Source organism: Megalopta genalis, chromosome 5 (genome assembly GCF_051020955.1).
Source record: "Megalopta genalis isolate 19385.01 chromosome 5, iyMegGena1_principal, whole genome shotgun sequence".
Taxonomy (NCBI): domain Eukaryota; kingdom Metazoa; phylum Arthropoda; class Insecta; order Hymenoptera; family Halictidae; genus Megalopta; species Megalopta genalis.
The window spans coordinates 11,854,038-11,869,173 of NC_135017.1; the positions used below are offsets into that span (position 1 = coordinate 11,854,038).

Sequence of the window (15,136 nt, forward strand, 5' to 3'; positions counted from 1 at the left end):
ATAAATCGAAGTGAAAAATTTGTCAACGATTTGAGAGGTTTTTGAAATTGTGTCATTTTTAAGGGAAAAAGTATCTTTAAATTTAGAATCAAAGTGACGTCATAAAAAAATCTCAAATGAAAATAAACTAAGGGGAGTGAAACTAGAAGCTTCGATCTTTAAAATGAGTCAAAGATCATCGATCCACAATTTTTTTTAACGAACCGACAACAGTTTAAATATCATCGAGTTTTTGGATATTCTGGCGCGAAGGGAGAATTTTTAGGATCGAACTCGTTCCACGTTTTCGTTCCATAAAGCAACGAGAAAAAATCATAGAACAAGTTTCTAGTAGTCGTTGTAAAGAGGAGACTTCACGCTTCGTATCTATGTCAAATAGATCGAGGTAAAAAATTTGTCAACGATTTGAGAGGTTTTTGAAATTGTGTCATTTTTAAGGGAAAAAGTATCTTTAAATTTAGAATCAAAGTGACGTCATAAAAAAATCTCAAATGAAAATAAACTAAGGAGAGTGAAACTAGAAGCTTCGGTCTTTAAAATGAGTCAAAGATCATCGATCCACGATTTTTTTTAACGAACCGACAACAGTTTAAATATCATCGAGTTTTTGGATATTCAGGCGCGAAGGGAGAATTTTTAGGATCGAACTCGTTCCACGTTTTCGTTCCATAAAGCAACGAGAAAAAATCATAGAACAAGTTTCTAATAGTCGTTGAAAAGAGGAGACTTCACGCTTCGTATCTGTGTCAAATTTCTCAAGAAAAAAAATTTTCCGACGATTTCAGCGATTTTCGAATTCGTATCGCATTTAAGGAAATACGCACCTTCGATTTCCCACCTAGCCGCCGAAGAAAACAAAATCCTGGAAAGAAATGATATACGAAAAGCGAAAACATAAGCTTCAAGCTTTAAAACGAGTTAAATTTCACGATCGCGCGACCCTTTCACGCGATATCGGCGCACTTCGAACGCCGACGATTCGTCGGAATGACGACCTATTCCTCGCGTAACGAACACAGCGAGCGTCCTTCGGGAACGACGTATAGCTCGGCAAAGACTGCGCAACGCGACATCATAGGGTGGCATCCGCCGAGAAAGTCCTGAACGAGACAAAGGCACGTTCCGTGCTGCGAGACGCATAATCGCGGATCAAATACTGGAACGTTGCCTTGTCACGGGGGGCTCGGACTCGATCTGAATCTCATTTCCGGTGCGACACTCCGAAGGATTAAAACGTGGGAAAAAGTAGGTTGTTGGGAACACGCGATGGAAACCAATTAATGCGATCGATCGGAGTCCCTTGATTGCTTGAAATAGTCCCTGGAAATTATTCCAGTACCCGGCGTCGATATGATCGCGCGCTGATGCTCCGGCCGCTCTCGACGTCCGGCGACCCTCGGCCGGCCGAGGTCATCGAGATTTTCGAAAATAGAAAATTCATGGAATTTCGATGGAGCGACCTTTGGCTGGTCTTCGCGGGGGCAAACGGGCACGCTCATTAAATTTCGCCGGGTACTGTGATTGCGAAAGCAAGCAAATGCGAAATTTAATCGGATGGAAACGGTGACAGGCGAGACGTATGGTCGGACACGATGCAATTTTCCGCTGGAAAATATCGCGAAACTTTGGGCCGCGTTTCCATCGACACGCCTCTGTAATTAGATCGTGTAATAAGGGAAACACGTGGAACGACGCGAACGAATTGGATCAAGTAGAAACAGACGGTGTCTAATCGGACAGAATTCGATCTGGTCGCCGAACGAAGATCGCCGTGCAATTTCCTTCAATCTCGCGCGCGAAATAAACACCACGGCTTCTGCCGTCGATTCAAAGAAATGCTGTCGGATAAGTGGAAACGGACTGCGCGTGGTCGGACATGCTGCGGATTGTATTTGGAATTTTTTTTCAATTTACTGTCGACGTTTGAATCGTCGTCGATGGAACGGACAACTGTACCGCGAAGAGTGGAAAAGGACAGTGTGCGGTCAGACAGGGGCGAAATTATATCAACGAATTATATTTCAGTGACGCGAATTCAGTGAATTCGGGCGACCAGCGATCGGACGAAATAAAATTGTACTGCGATCGTTTACAAATGATTTTAGCGGCTCGGTAGCGTTTCGAGAGAATTCCTGACACGAGAATTACACGTACTAATAAAATGATTGGTTAATGATCGCGATTAAATTTCAGTTTGTTCGATTACCGATCGTCCGAATTCAATCGATTCCGTTCGAATTGCACGAGCTACTAAAATGATTGGACAATGATCGTAATTAAATTTTAATTTGTCTGATCACCGATCGTCCGAATTCAAGTGAGTGAAACGAGACGACCGGTGATCGAACAAACTGAAATTTAATCGCGATCATTAACCAATCATTTTATTAGTACGTGTAATTCGAACGGAATCGATTGAATTCGGACGATCGGTGATCGGACAAACTGAAATTTAATCGCGATCATTAACCAATCATTTTATTAGCTTGCGCGATTCGATCAGAATCGATTGAATTCGGACGATCGTTGATCGGACAAACTAAACTTTCATTCTGATCGTTTAAAAAATGATTTCAGCAGTTCGTAACATTTGAGGAGAATTAAGTGAAATGGGAGGACCGGTGATCGGACCAGCTGCGTCGAAATTCCGGGAATTGCCGAAAGTGTCTCCGGCTGGAAATGGCAGCGACCCGATATCGAGGTCGAACCTAATCTCATTCGCGTGTAACGGACCCCCGAGCAATGTCTTAATCCGGCCGTATCACGTCGGAGCTCATTCCCGATTAAATGCAGGTCAGTAAAACCGGCGCAATAAAATCGGGACCGGATCACTTTTACAACGGGAGAAATCGATAATTGGGATGACCGTTTCGCCGTCCGGCCGCGGCGGTGTTCGCGATCTGTACGGCATTGATCTTTTATTTGCTGCTGGATAATCCGGTGCCAACCGTGCTGTCAGATTTTAATTGAACTCGCTAATGATCCGAGCATTCGGAAAATCCCATTACACGGTCCCCATTATCGCCCATTGTTCGACCCCGAGCGTTTTGACTCTCGCCTGCTGCAACGAGTCGCGCCCAGCGAGCTGTTTGCTCGTTTGCAAAAACTATCATCGGTAGGAAAGCTCGGTGCGTGGCCATTTAATTATCTCCGCGCCGTGGCTCGTCCTCTCGAATTTTCATCGCGAGGAAATCTCTCGTTCTCAGTCATTTCTCTCGGAAATGCCAAATTTCGTGCTGCTGTGGATTTCCCCGTGCTAGTTCTACGCCTGGCGTAGGAATTCCACGAAGACAATACGAAATGGTCTGTTTTCGATATTGTGTCTGTTTTTCATAGTTCGAATCTGCATTAGATTTGTCGAGATAGAAAATGATTCAATGATTTGAGAGGTTTTTGAAGTTGCATCACATTTAAGGGAGAAGTAGTTTAAAGTTTAAGGGAAAAAGTATCTTGAGATTTTCAATCGTAATGACTCGATAAAAAAATATCAAGTGAAAATAATCTATGGAATGTAAAATTAGAAGCTTCGGTCTTTAGAATGAGTCAAAAATCATTGATCTACGATTTTTTTTCACGAATCGACAATAGTTAAAATATCATCGAGTTTTTCGATATTCTGACGCGAAGAGGGAATTTTTGGGAGCGAACTCGTTCCACATTTTCGTTCCATAAAGCAACGAGAAAAAATCGCAAAGCAAGTTTCGAGTAGTCGTTGGAAAGAGGAGACTTCGTGCTTCGAATCTGCGTTAGATTGAACGAGGTAAAAAATTTGTCCACGATTTGAGAGATTTTTGAAGTTGCATCATTTTTAAGGGAAAAAGTATCTTTAGATTTTGAATCGGAATGACTCGATAAAAAAATCTCATTTGAAAATAAACTAAGGGCGATGAAACAAGAAGCTTCGGCCTTTAAAATGAGTTAAAGATCATCGATCTACGATTTTCTTTAGCGAATCGGCAACAGTTTAAATATCATCGAGTTTTTGGATATTCTGACGCGAAGAGGGAATTTTTGGGATCGAACGCGTTCCACGTTTTCGTTCCATAAAGCAACGAAAAAAAATCACAAAGCAAGTTTCGAGTAGTCGTTGGAAAGAGGAGACTTCACGCTTCGAATCTGCGTTAGATTGAACGAGGTAAAAAATTTGTCAACGATTTGACAGATTTTTGAAGTTGCATCATTTTTAAGGGAAAAAGTATCTTTAGATTTTGAATCGGAATGACTCGATAAAAAAATCTCATTTGAAAATAAACTAAGGGCGATGAAACAAGAAGCTTCGGCCTTTAAAATGAGTTAAAGATCATCGATCTACAATTTTCTTTAGCGAATCGGCAACAGTTTAAATATCATCGATTTTTTGGATATTCTGACGCGAAGAGGGAATTTTTGGGATCGAACGCGTTCCACGTTTTCGTTCCATAAAGCAACGAAAAAAAATCACAAAGCAAGTTTCGTGTAGTCGTTGGAAAGAGGAGACTTCACGCTTCGAATCTGTGTTAGATTCAACGAGGTAAAAAATTTGTCAACGATTTGACAGATTTTTGAAGTTGCATCATTTTTAAGAGAAAAAGTATCTGGAAAAATTGAATCGGAATGACGTGATGAAAAAGATCTGAAATGAAAATAAACTAAGAAGGGTGAAACTAGAGACTTTATTCTTTAAAATGAGTCAAAGATCGTTGATCTACGATTTTTTTTCACAAATCGACAACAGTTTAAATATCATCGAGTTTTTGGATATTCTGACGCGAAGAGGGAGTTTTTGGGAGCGAACTCGTTCCACATTTTCGTTCCATAAAGCAATGAAAAAAAATCATAAAGCAAGTTTGAAGCAGTCGTTGGAAAGAGGAGACTTCACGCTTCGTATCTATGTCAAAATAATCGAGGTAAAAAATTTGTCAACGATTTGAGGAATTTTTGAATATATGTCGGAACTGGAATTTCGGGCGCAGTAGAAACGGACAGTGTGCGACCGGACACAGCGAGTCGTGTTATTAATATCGAGCACGCGGTCCGTGTTTCCTACAGACGAATGGAAAATTCATGACATAATAAACCGATGAATAAGAGAACGCAGGAGATACGAAGTAGAACGTGACGGCATGTGGTCAGGCCGCGCGGTCAATTCCATTGTTACCGTACGACAAAGTCACACGATATTCTTACCCCGTCGGGAATAATATATTCGCCCAATATAAAATTACAGCGGCGTAATTTTTATTATTTCCCCGGTTTCGTTACGAAAACACGAAATATTGAGTTACGCAAAGTAGAACCGGCCGGCGCGTGATCAGACAGCGGAACAATAATATCGATATTAAACGCACGGCGAGCGGGATTCGTTTGTATAACATCTCTATTTAATAAATCGATTACAGAATTATCGAGGCGCGAAGTAGAAACGGACGGTACGTGATCAGACGCAATAAGTGTTGAAAAAAAAACAGAAATAACAGTTTTTCGATTCTCCTTTTTATGTATGTAAAAATACCGCCGCGGATATTTCGCGGCGCGAGTACGCGAATTATTCGAATAATTTACGATAAATACATTGTTCCAGGAATTATTAATTATTTCACCAACATTGCGTATTGTTTATCGGAAGACTTGCGAATGGTGAAATTAATTCCCGACGTTCGCGAACATAATTGTTTTCATTCGCGGGTCGAGGCCGCGATTCCTGGACGCGCAGCTGCCGATCGGCCGTCACTTCGGCAAGGCGGATCGCATAAAATCGACGTCCGCGAGCCGGAAACGTCCTTGGTCGTACACCACCGCAGGGCAATTCCACGCGTTTTCGAGTTCTCGCGTATCCAGAACCGCGATATACCCGCGACGAACGATCGGCCGGCACGCGATTTCACGTTGACTACTTACTTTACGGTTTTGCTCGATATTCGGGCCATGGATGTTTCGGCGTGGCGTGCGAACGATCAACGGTCGCTTCCGTGCTGCACGTTTATTTATACTTTACTCGGGATTTTTATAATCACTACAATTGACGCATTGCCGTCCGGACGACCGAGGAACGTCGTTTTCTTGACCGCTCGTGAAATGGTCGGGAAATGGATGGCAAAAAATGGTCATTTTCTCGACTGCTCGTGGAAGGCAATTTTATTTTAAATCGCATTCAAATGCGTTAATTGCGTTTAAATGCGTTTAAACGAGCTCAATACATTAATTACGATTGCATTTTAAATTGCAAGCGAATGAATTATACGATCAGATTTTCTTTCATTTTAAAGAAAATATTGTAAATTAATTAAAATCAATGAAAATTTAATCAGAGTAAAATTGATTCGTTTCAGTGGATTTAAATGAAATTCATTTTGAACCAAGCGAATAATTATATATTATTAGCTTATAATTATAAGATTATATATTTATTTATATATAAACTTATAATTTAATTTAGCTGCCTGATATTTTATAAGTTACATCCATTTTAGTAACGTGATTAAAATCAATTAAAATTGAATCAGAATAAAATTGATTCGTTTAAGTGGATCTAAATGAAATTCATTTTGAACCACGCGAATAATTATATATTATTAGCTTATAATTATAAGCTTATTTATATAAACTTGTAATTTAATTTAGCTGCCTGATATTTTATACGTTACATCCATTTTAGTAATGCGATACGCGACAGCCTTAAATTATGCCGGCTGCGCGGAAAAAGTACTCGCACGAACACTCCGGACCGTGTTTTGTTAATAATAAACGTCTCGCAGCGCTCGAGCGAGCCTTCTCGAAAATGTAATCTCTGTCGCGCATCGATTATCTTTTCTCGTCCGTGTAATATTCGCGTTTCGTAATCGCGTCCTTGCCTCGACTGCGATCGGAAAATATTTCGGATCGCTTTCGGGTGTCCGCCTGCATCGCAACGGAACGGCTGCACCGTCGTTTCTCGGTCGTTGCAGACGCGAGTCCGGCCGCCGTGCGATTCACGTTTGTTAAAAATGAACCTGTTACGGCACGAATTTGCATAGATGTCCGCGGTCCAGTTTTGAAAGTGGAATAACAAACGAGACCCCGGGGTCGCGCGAACGGACACTGCTGATACCGGAGAGAGAGAGAGAGAGAGAGAGAAACACTTTTTAAACTTTACGCTCCGCGAGAAACGCCGTTCGCGAAATTTACAGCCGCCTAATTGAAAATTTCCACGGTAACGAAACTCCTCCTTTCGGTCCTCCCTTTGGCGAGGGAGTCGCGACGATAACGGACAGACGACGAACTTCGAGAATCCTCCGGGTACATAAAAATTAATAGGCTGCACGTTCGAGAACTGTTTGAACGTGACTGGCGGATCCTCGAGGAAATTCTTTCCCGCATTTTACGCCGCGCGGAAATTGGGAAGAATCGCTGCGGAAAAGATTTCTGCGAATCTGATATTGTATAATTTTATGGTGTACGTTCGCAGTAGAAAAAAAGAAGCGTCTGCTCAGCATCCTCGTGGCTTCATGCGTCAACGTCAGCTCCCATGAATCAAACGTGACTTTAACGGGACCATCCCAGGACCCGGATGCATAATCTATTTTAAAAATCCCCGCACAAGAAAGAAAAGTTTCCCGGGACGCTGTCCCGGAATCGATAGACACACGCGGCCTGCACTGGGCGGCAATCTGGAGAAACAGCGGATCAAGATTTCAGCGGATAACTGTTTTAGAAGCGGCCTGCCAGGTTTTTTCGATGGTTCGATTTACTTGGAAACATCGATGGGGAGGAACGTGGAAGGAGAAAGCATTCAAACATGTTCAAACCATTTCAAACGATTCCTGTGATGGGATTTCATTTTTATTATTTCTGAAAGCATCGAATTATTGTTTAGAAACGTCGAAAATTGGCTAATGATGAAGGTGCGAAATATTCAAACATGTTCAAACCATTCCAAATGATTCCAGTGACGGGATTTGATTTTTATTATTTCTGAAAGCATCGAATTATTGCTTAAAAGCGTCGAAAATTGGCTAATGATGGAGATGCGAGCTATTCAAACACGTTCAAACCATTCCAAACGATTTCTGTGATGGGATTGAATTTTTATTATCTCTGAAAGCATCAAGCTATTGCTTTGGAACGTCGACAATTAATTAATCATGGAGAAACAAACTATTCAAACATGTTCAAACAATTCCAAACGACTCCCGCGATGGGATTTAATGTTTATTATTTCTGAAGGCATCGAGTTATCGCTTAGGAACGTCTATAATTAACTGACGACGGAGAAACGAACTATTCAAACATATTCAAACCATTCCAAACGGCTCCTATAGAGAAATTTAATTATTGTTATTCATTAAGCCATCAAGCCTTGGCAAATTTATTACATACAGCACTTTATTATTTGCCAAAGTATGAAGTCTTTACTTAAGACGATGCTGCCAGAAGAGGGAAGAACAAATTAGACAAACATTATCAAACGAGTTCAAACGATCGCCACGAGGAAATAAAATTTTTATTCTTTGCCAAGACATCGAGTCTTTACTTGGGAACATCGATGCTGTTAAAAAATGGAGGACGAAGTCACTCGGACATTTTCAAACACTTTCAAACAATTCCACACCATCTACATAAAGCAATTTAATTTTGATCCTTCTTTACTTGGGAACATCGATGCTGTTAGAAAATGGAAGACAGAGCCGTTCGAACATTTTCAAACACTTTCAAACAATTCCAAACCATCTGCACATAGAGCAATTTAATTTTAATCCTTCTTTACTTAGGAACATCGATGCCGTTAAAAAATGGAGGACAGAGTCGTTCGAACATTTTCAAACACTTTCAAACAATTCCAAACCACCTTCACAAACCAATTTAATTTTCGTTCTTCGTCGAGGCATCGTAATTGACCGAAACATTTCGAGTAATTCGCAAATGGATGGAATAAAATTCGCCGGTGTTGCACGACAAATCGTCGCGATCAGACGTTCCGAATACATTTAACCGGGCGCGAGTTTATCATCGCCGTAAAGGGGAGTGTTCGTTAAACAGCGGACACGCGATAACAAGAGCAAGATAACGCAGAGCCCTTTTTTAGAGCGAAACGTGCACCGGTCGCGTGAACAAGAATCAACCGAGCTATCTTTAGGCCTGATTTGCACGTTGCAACGATCCCGCGGCTGCGCCGCTGTAAACGGTATTTCCCGTGCACCAACCGCACCTGAGCGTTTCACGTGCAGCCCCTGAAAACCCGACCTAGCCTCCCCGGGTCTCGCTACAACAACCCTGTGACAGATCTGGGTTAGGTGTATACGTCGGTTATGCGCGATCATTAATTGCATAAAATTAGTTTCGAGCGAGTCATCGGACGGCGGACTCGAATTCCGCGGCGGAAATCATTTTTTCGTGTCGACTCGTTGGTCCTCGCGATGGGCGTGTCCCGCGATCGTCGCCCTAATCCCCTCGATTCCGCGACCAATCGAGATGCGCCGCGGCCTTTGCCGAACTGTTCGCCGAGTTTTTCATTCCGGAGGCGGGGCGTCTGCGCGATCCATTACCGGGAAACAGAATGTGACCGGCGTTAAACAATGCCGGCCGCCCGGTGAACTCTATTAAACTAGCACGACTCGGCAACTTTCCTTTTTCATGCGGAAACCAGATCGCTCCTCGAAATCGTAATAGGCTTCGCCGAGAAACTCCGTTTGACACGGCTACGTTGCGCATTTCGCCGTCCAATTATTCCGACCGCCGATCGCTGTAGCCGTTTTCGTAACCGAAATTATTTCAAAATACAATAATTTCTCCCGGAAATGCCTAATTTTGAGATGCTCTGAATTTACCTGTGCTGGTCCTACGCCTGTGTTATTTATTGCTACGCCGATGCTAAGGATCGACTGTGGCATTCGAATTGCCTTCGTATTGACTTCGAATTGATTTCGAATTGCCTTCGAATTGACTTCGAATTGCCTTCGAATTGCTTTCGAATTGACTTCGAATTGTCATTGAATTTCCTTGGAATTGCCTTCGAATTGCCTTTAAATTGCCTTTGAATTTCCTTCGAATTGACTTCGAATTACCTTCGAATTGCCTTCGAATTGACTTCGAATTGCTTTCGAATTGACTTCGAATTGACTTCGAATTGACTTCGAATTGCCTTTGAATTTCCTTTGAATTTCCTTTGAATTCCCTTCGAATTGCCTTTGAATTGCCTTTGAATTGTCTTCCAATTGCCTTTGAATTCCCTTTGAATTGCCTTTGAATTTCCTTCGAATTGCCTTCGAATGGACTTCGAATTGCCTTCAAATTGCTTTCGAATTGACTTCGAATTGCCTTTGAATTTCCTTTGAATTTCCTTTGAATTTCCTTTGAATTTCCTTTGAATTCCCTTCGAATTGCCTTTGAATTGCTTTGAATTGTTTTCCAATTGCCTTTGAATTGCCTTTGAATTTCCTTTGAATTGCCTTCGAATGAACTTCGAATTGCCTTCAAATTGACTTCGAATTGCCTTTGAATTGCCTTCGAATTGCCTTCGAATTTTCTTCCAATTGCTTTCGAATTGACTTCGAATTGCCTCCGAATCGTGGCAAAAGATTAAAAATAAAAAAGTTAAGATATAGTTTTAATTCTAGCACTATTATGTATATATTTTTCATATTGAAGCTAGTGAAGAAATAAACAATGTCGAACCATTGCTCGAAACAGCTTTTCTCACGGAGAAATTAAATTGTCTTTATTTGTGAAGGCGCGGAGGAAAAATTACTTTTCATTCTCGAATATATTTCTATCGCAGAAAATCATTGCTGTAAAATGACGTTATTAACAATGTTACCAACCCAACAGCGACGAATTAATTCGCTATCGAATTACAAACGTTCCGCCGAACCTGCCAATTCGACGACGGTTTACAACGAATTGCCGGCAACGTAAATTGCAGTCCCTCAGCCTCGGGGCAAAGGTGGAAATGAATGTTTCCATTGAAGTTAGAACTCTTATTCGAACGTAATTGTTCGTCGCTATTGGTTATTGTGGAAAGCCACCGGCGGTCTGAATATTTTCAACTAGAATGTTTGTTCTGGCGCACGTGAAAGCAATTATTTTCGCTTTGGAAAAAAGAGGCATCGAATATTGAAGAGAAATGGCTCGCAATAATTTTCCTTGGACAGTCGCGTCGAAGTATTAGTCACCGGGACGCGGCGCGGCTCGATAGGAAAGAAATTGTATTTTTCGAGAGTGCAGGTGTGCCGGAGAACAGGCTCGTCGACCGAAAGCTGTTCGAACGAGACACTTGTGTTGGTGGAACACGACAGGCTTTGTGCGCCGTCGCTGGATGCTAACGATAAATTTTAAGAGCAGAACGCAACCTAATATCGGAACCCTCGAATGCAACGTCCACACTGTCAGCAGCATTAATTTCCGCGCTTTGATCAGTTAATTGCCCGACCGTCGACCTCGATCGTCGACTTTTTCTTTGTTGCGACACGAGAACCCCCCAACACGATTTTGTTCGCGTCAACGATTCGAGAACAGAAATCACGGACGCGTCCGCCGTCCTTCGGGACCACGACTAATTACCAGTTAATGGTAACGTGATCTTTTTTTAATAACAGACGAATATTCAAATGACTTTCAAGACTTGGGTATTTTTTAGCGTTTATTAGGAAAACAGTGTCTGCAGTTTTTGACTCGGTATGACGTAAAGAAAAATCGCAGACGAAAATTAGCTACGGGAAGCGAAAGTAAAGACTTCCGGCTTCGAAATGAGTTGAAGTTTATGATTGCACGATTTTTTTTCACGAAATTGTAGTAGCTTGAACATCTTCGAGCTTTTGTACGTCGTAAAGCCATGAGGCATTTAGCATAGGTCGAACTTATTCGTACTATTTTATTAATAAAATAGTTTCCAAAGATCGAAGAGTTTTGATTGAGATCTCGTTCGAAAGAAGAGACTTTGGTCTTTGAAATGAGATAGAGGTCATCTGTCTGCGATTTTTTTTCACGAAATTACAATACTTTGAATATCGTCGATTTTTGGACATTTTCGGTATATGAGGATTTTTGTAGCTTTTCAGGAAAAATGTACCTCCAGTTTTCGAATCGGTATATCGCGAGAAAAGATGTTGCAGGGAAAACTGCTACGGATAACAAAAGTAGAAGCTTCAAGCTATAAGATAAGCGAACGCTTATGATTATGTGATTTTTTTTCACGACATGACATCAGTTTAGATATCGATTTTTTGGATAACATGACGTCAGGAGAGATTTTGTATCATCGAATATGTTCCTCGTTTTCGTTCCATAAAACAGCGAAATAAAATCGTAAAACAATTGTTGAGGTACCATTAGAAAGCAGAAACTTCAATCTTTCAAACGAGTTGAGGTGTTTCGTTGTAACATATTTTCAACGATAGTTTGAATATCAATATTCAATTTCTCGAAAATCGGACACTCAGTGGACAGTCTTCCTGGAGCCATTGCACATTCGAGATCTGCGAACAGTAAACCCGGCTCACTTTGTACAAAATCCCAGAGAAATCGGTCTCACTTCGGGACCACATCCAAGCATTTTCCGGGAGCAGGAGCATTTTCAAAGCCTGAAATCCGAGCGGATCAGTTTTAAATGAATATGTAACGCGATGAATATTCACAGCGCTGCGTCCTCAAAAGACTCTGACCAATCGGTTTTTGAATCGTGAGCTATGAAAGCGGGTAAATTCAATTTGCAGGAATACCAGCGGAAAATCAAGCGCTCGTATACCGAAAAGGCCGCTGGGAACAATGTTAGCTGGTTGATCGAAGACAACTTTTAATCTTTTGAGGCAACTTTAAAACCGCGCCTGATCCAGAAACGACGCGTCATAACTTCATACGATGTTCACGGAAATCTTGGTCTTTCAAGTTGCTGAATTCAAATATGGTTTCAGGAATGCAAAATTCGAAATGGGAAACAAGATACTACGATTTTGTTTTAATCAAATTGCGAGAATCTGATCAGACATCTCATCAGACATCGTCAATTTTTCAGAATGATTTTTGAGGCGACGTTTCCCACCTGCCAGATCATAGAAAAATTTTTTAGCGACAAATCAGTCATGGCGTATGAAAGTAGAGGCTTCTACCTTTAAAATGAGTCTAGTCTGATAGTCGTACAATTTTTATAACCAAATTGTGGAGGTTTGAAAGTTGAATGCATCAATTTTGTATAAAGTGTTGTAGGATGGAGTTTCGCATCCGGCACATCATAGACAAATTTTTTAGGGACAAATCGGTTGCGGCATGTGAAAGTAGAAGCTTCTGCCTTCAAAGTGAATCTAGTCTGATCGTCGTACGATTTTTTTTAACCAAATTGTGGAAGCTTGACCACCCCTCAACATCATCAATTTTGCAGACAGTGTTTCAGGGCGACGTTTCCATTCGCCATATCATAGAAAAATTTGTTACCAAAAAATCGATTACGGTGTTTAAAAACAGAAATTCCAGCCTTTAAAACTAGTACCACTTGATCATCGTACGATTTTCTCTAACCAAATTGTGGAGGTTTGAAAATTGATCACATCAAACATCGTCAATTTTTTCAAAACGTGTTGTTGGTCAGAGTTTTGCATCCGGCATATCGTAGACAAATTTTTTAGCGACAAATCAGTTACGGCATATGAAAGCAGAGACTTCTGCCTTCAAAATGGAACTACTCCGAATGACCTACGATTTTTTCTAACGGAATTATGAGACGGTGTGAACGCGTGTACTTCGAAAATAGCATATTGGCTAATTTTTTGGGGGCAAGGTAGCACTGTGCGAAGCTCGTTCAGGAAAGGGAGAGTTTTAAAACGATCTAAGCCGTTTTGCCTAAGGCCTCGAGCTGCGGGCTGTTAGCCAGGCCGTCGAAAGCCCGACAAATGCAGATTTCATAACATGACGCGCTTTGGTAGCGTGCCGTCTAGTTCTCTCCACGTCCACTGCAGATCTTCGAGGCATCGACAAATCCGTCGAGTGCCCCGAGATTACTCAACGCGGCCGGAGAAAGGGAAATTTCGGCGTTCCCTCGCAACAAGTTTCCCCCACCCCTTGCGATCAGCTGATCTGATCAGTCATGACCGCAACGAGGAGCCCATGATCCGGCGATGAAGCAACGAGCGTTAATCTTCTTGCCATATAATATTTAAAACCAGCCGGCGCTCTGGTGCGGCTTTCCCGGCGTCAAACTTTCTCAACAGGTAGCTCGACGATGGTAGTTTGACGACGTTTAAAACTCGTGTAGCCACGTTATAATCCCCTCGAAATTTAAGAAACTGTTCCACCGATGAATATGTTCGTGCCCAGTTACTTTGAAGTGGGAACACCGAAACTTCCCCAAACGAAAGCCGAAAGTGGTTTTACCTAAGTGCTCTTTGCCTCTGTCTCCATCCGTCATGCCCATTGAACCGACGTCCATCCCACACTAAGCGGTCTCACCGTCTTCACACCTGGCACACACACTTTTCCGCTCGCATTTCCAGCGGCGCTCGATGATGGCAAATAGCGCAGCGAATCCCCAGGCGACGTTCGCTCGCACTGTGTACACGGTCCTCCGTCGAGTTCCTCGAAGATCGTTCACCGATGTCCCGTTGCGAATAATATCCTCATAACCGGCTGGAGAAAGTTCACCCTAAACTCTTCCACAACGCCGCGACCAACGGGCAAACTCGGGATCAAGGACGACGAGTTGCTCTTCGGTCCATCCTGGACGAGGGCACATCCTTCGTGGACGCCGAGAGATTCTTGGAAAACTTGTTGGAAAGCTGGATTGTTCGCGTAGCGTCACGGTCACGTGTCGGCCGAAAATTTGGACGCGCGGGTCTCCACCCCCCGTCGCACCCCCCGAAACAGAAGTTTCAGCGTGAAAAACACTGGATTAGTTGCGAAGTTGGTGTAAAAAATATATATCCGGCCGTTTCTTATCCCACGAAGTCCGTGGGCTGAAACGTGCTGGGGCTGGCGAACAATTGCTCCCCTAATGCTTGGGAACCGAGGGACGATCGAAGGTGCGGCACACGCGATAGTTCCCGAGGTAGGGAAACGGCAGCAATCTTAAATCCGCACTGCTCGGCCGCAATCACGCGCGACTGTCGACAAAGCCGTCGCGGTCACAACAAAACCTGCGAAACGGGCGAACCACGAGGGGTGGCGGCGCCGCGACGCCGCCGTACTGACGCCCTCT

At 42.5% G+C, this 15,136-nt stretch overlaps 1 protein-coding gene across 1 annotated transcript in view; it reads right to left on the reverse strand.

Moving 5' to 3' along the window:
- dnc (phosphodiesterase dunce) overlaps positions 1-15,136 on the reverse strand; it is a 540,449-nt gene that overhangs the window by 499,789 nt on the left and 25,524 nt on the right. The gene's annotated exons all lie outside the window — the stretch shown is intronic.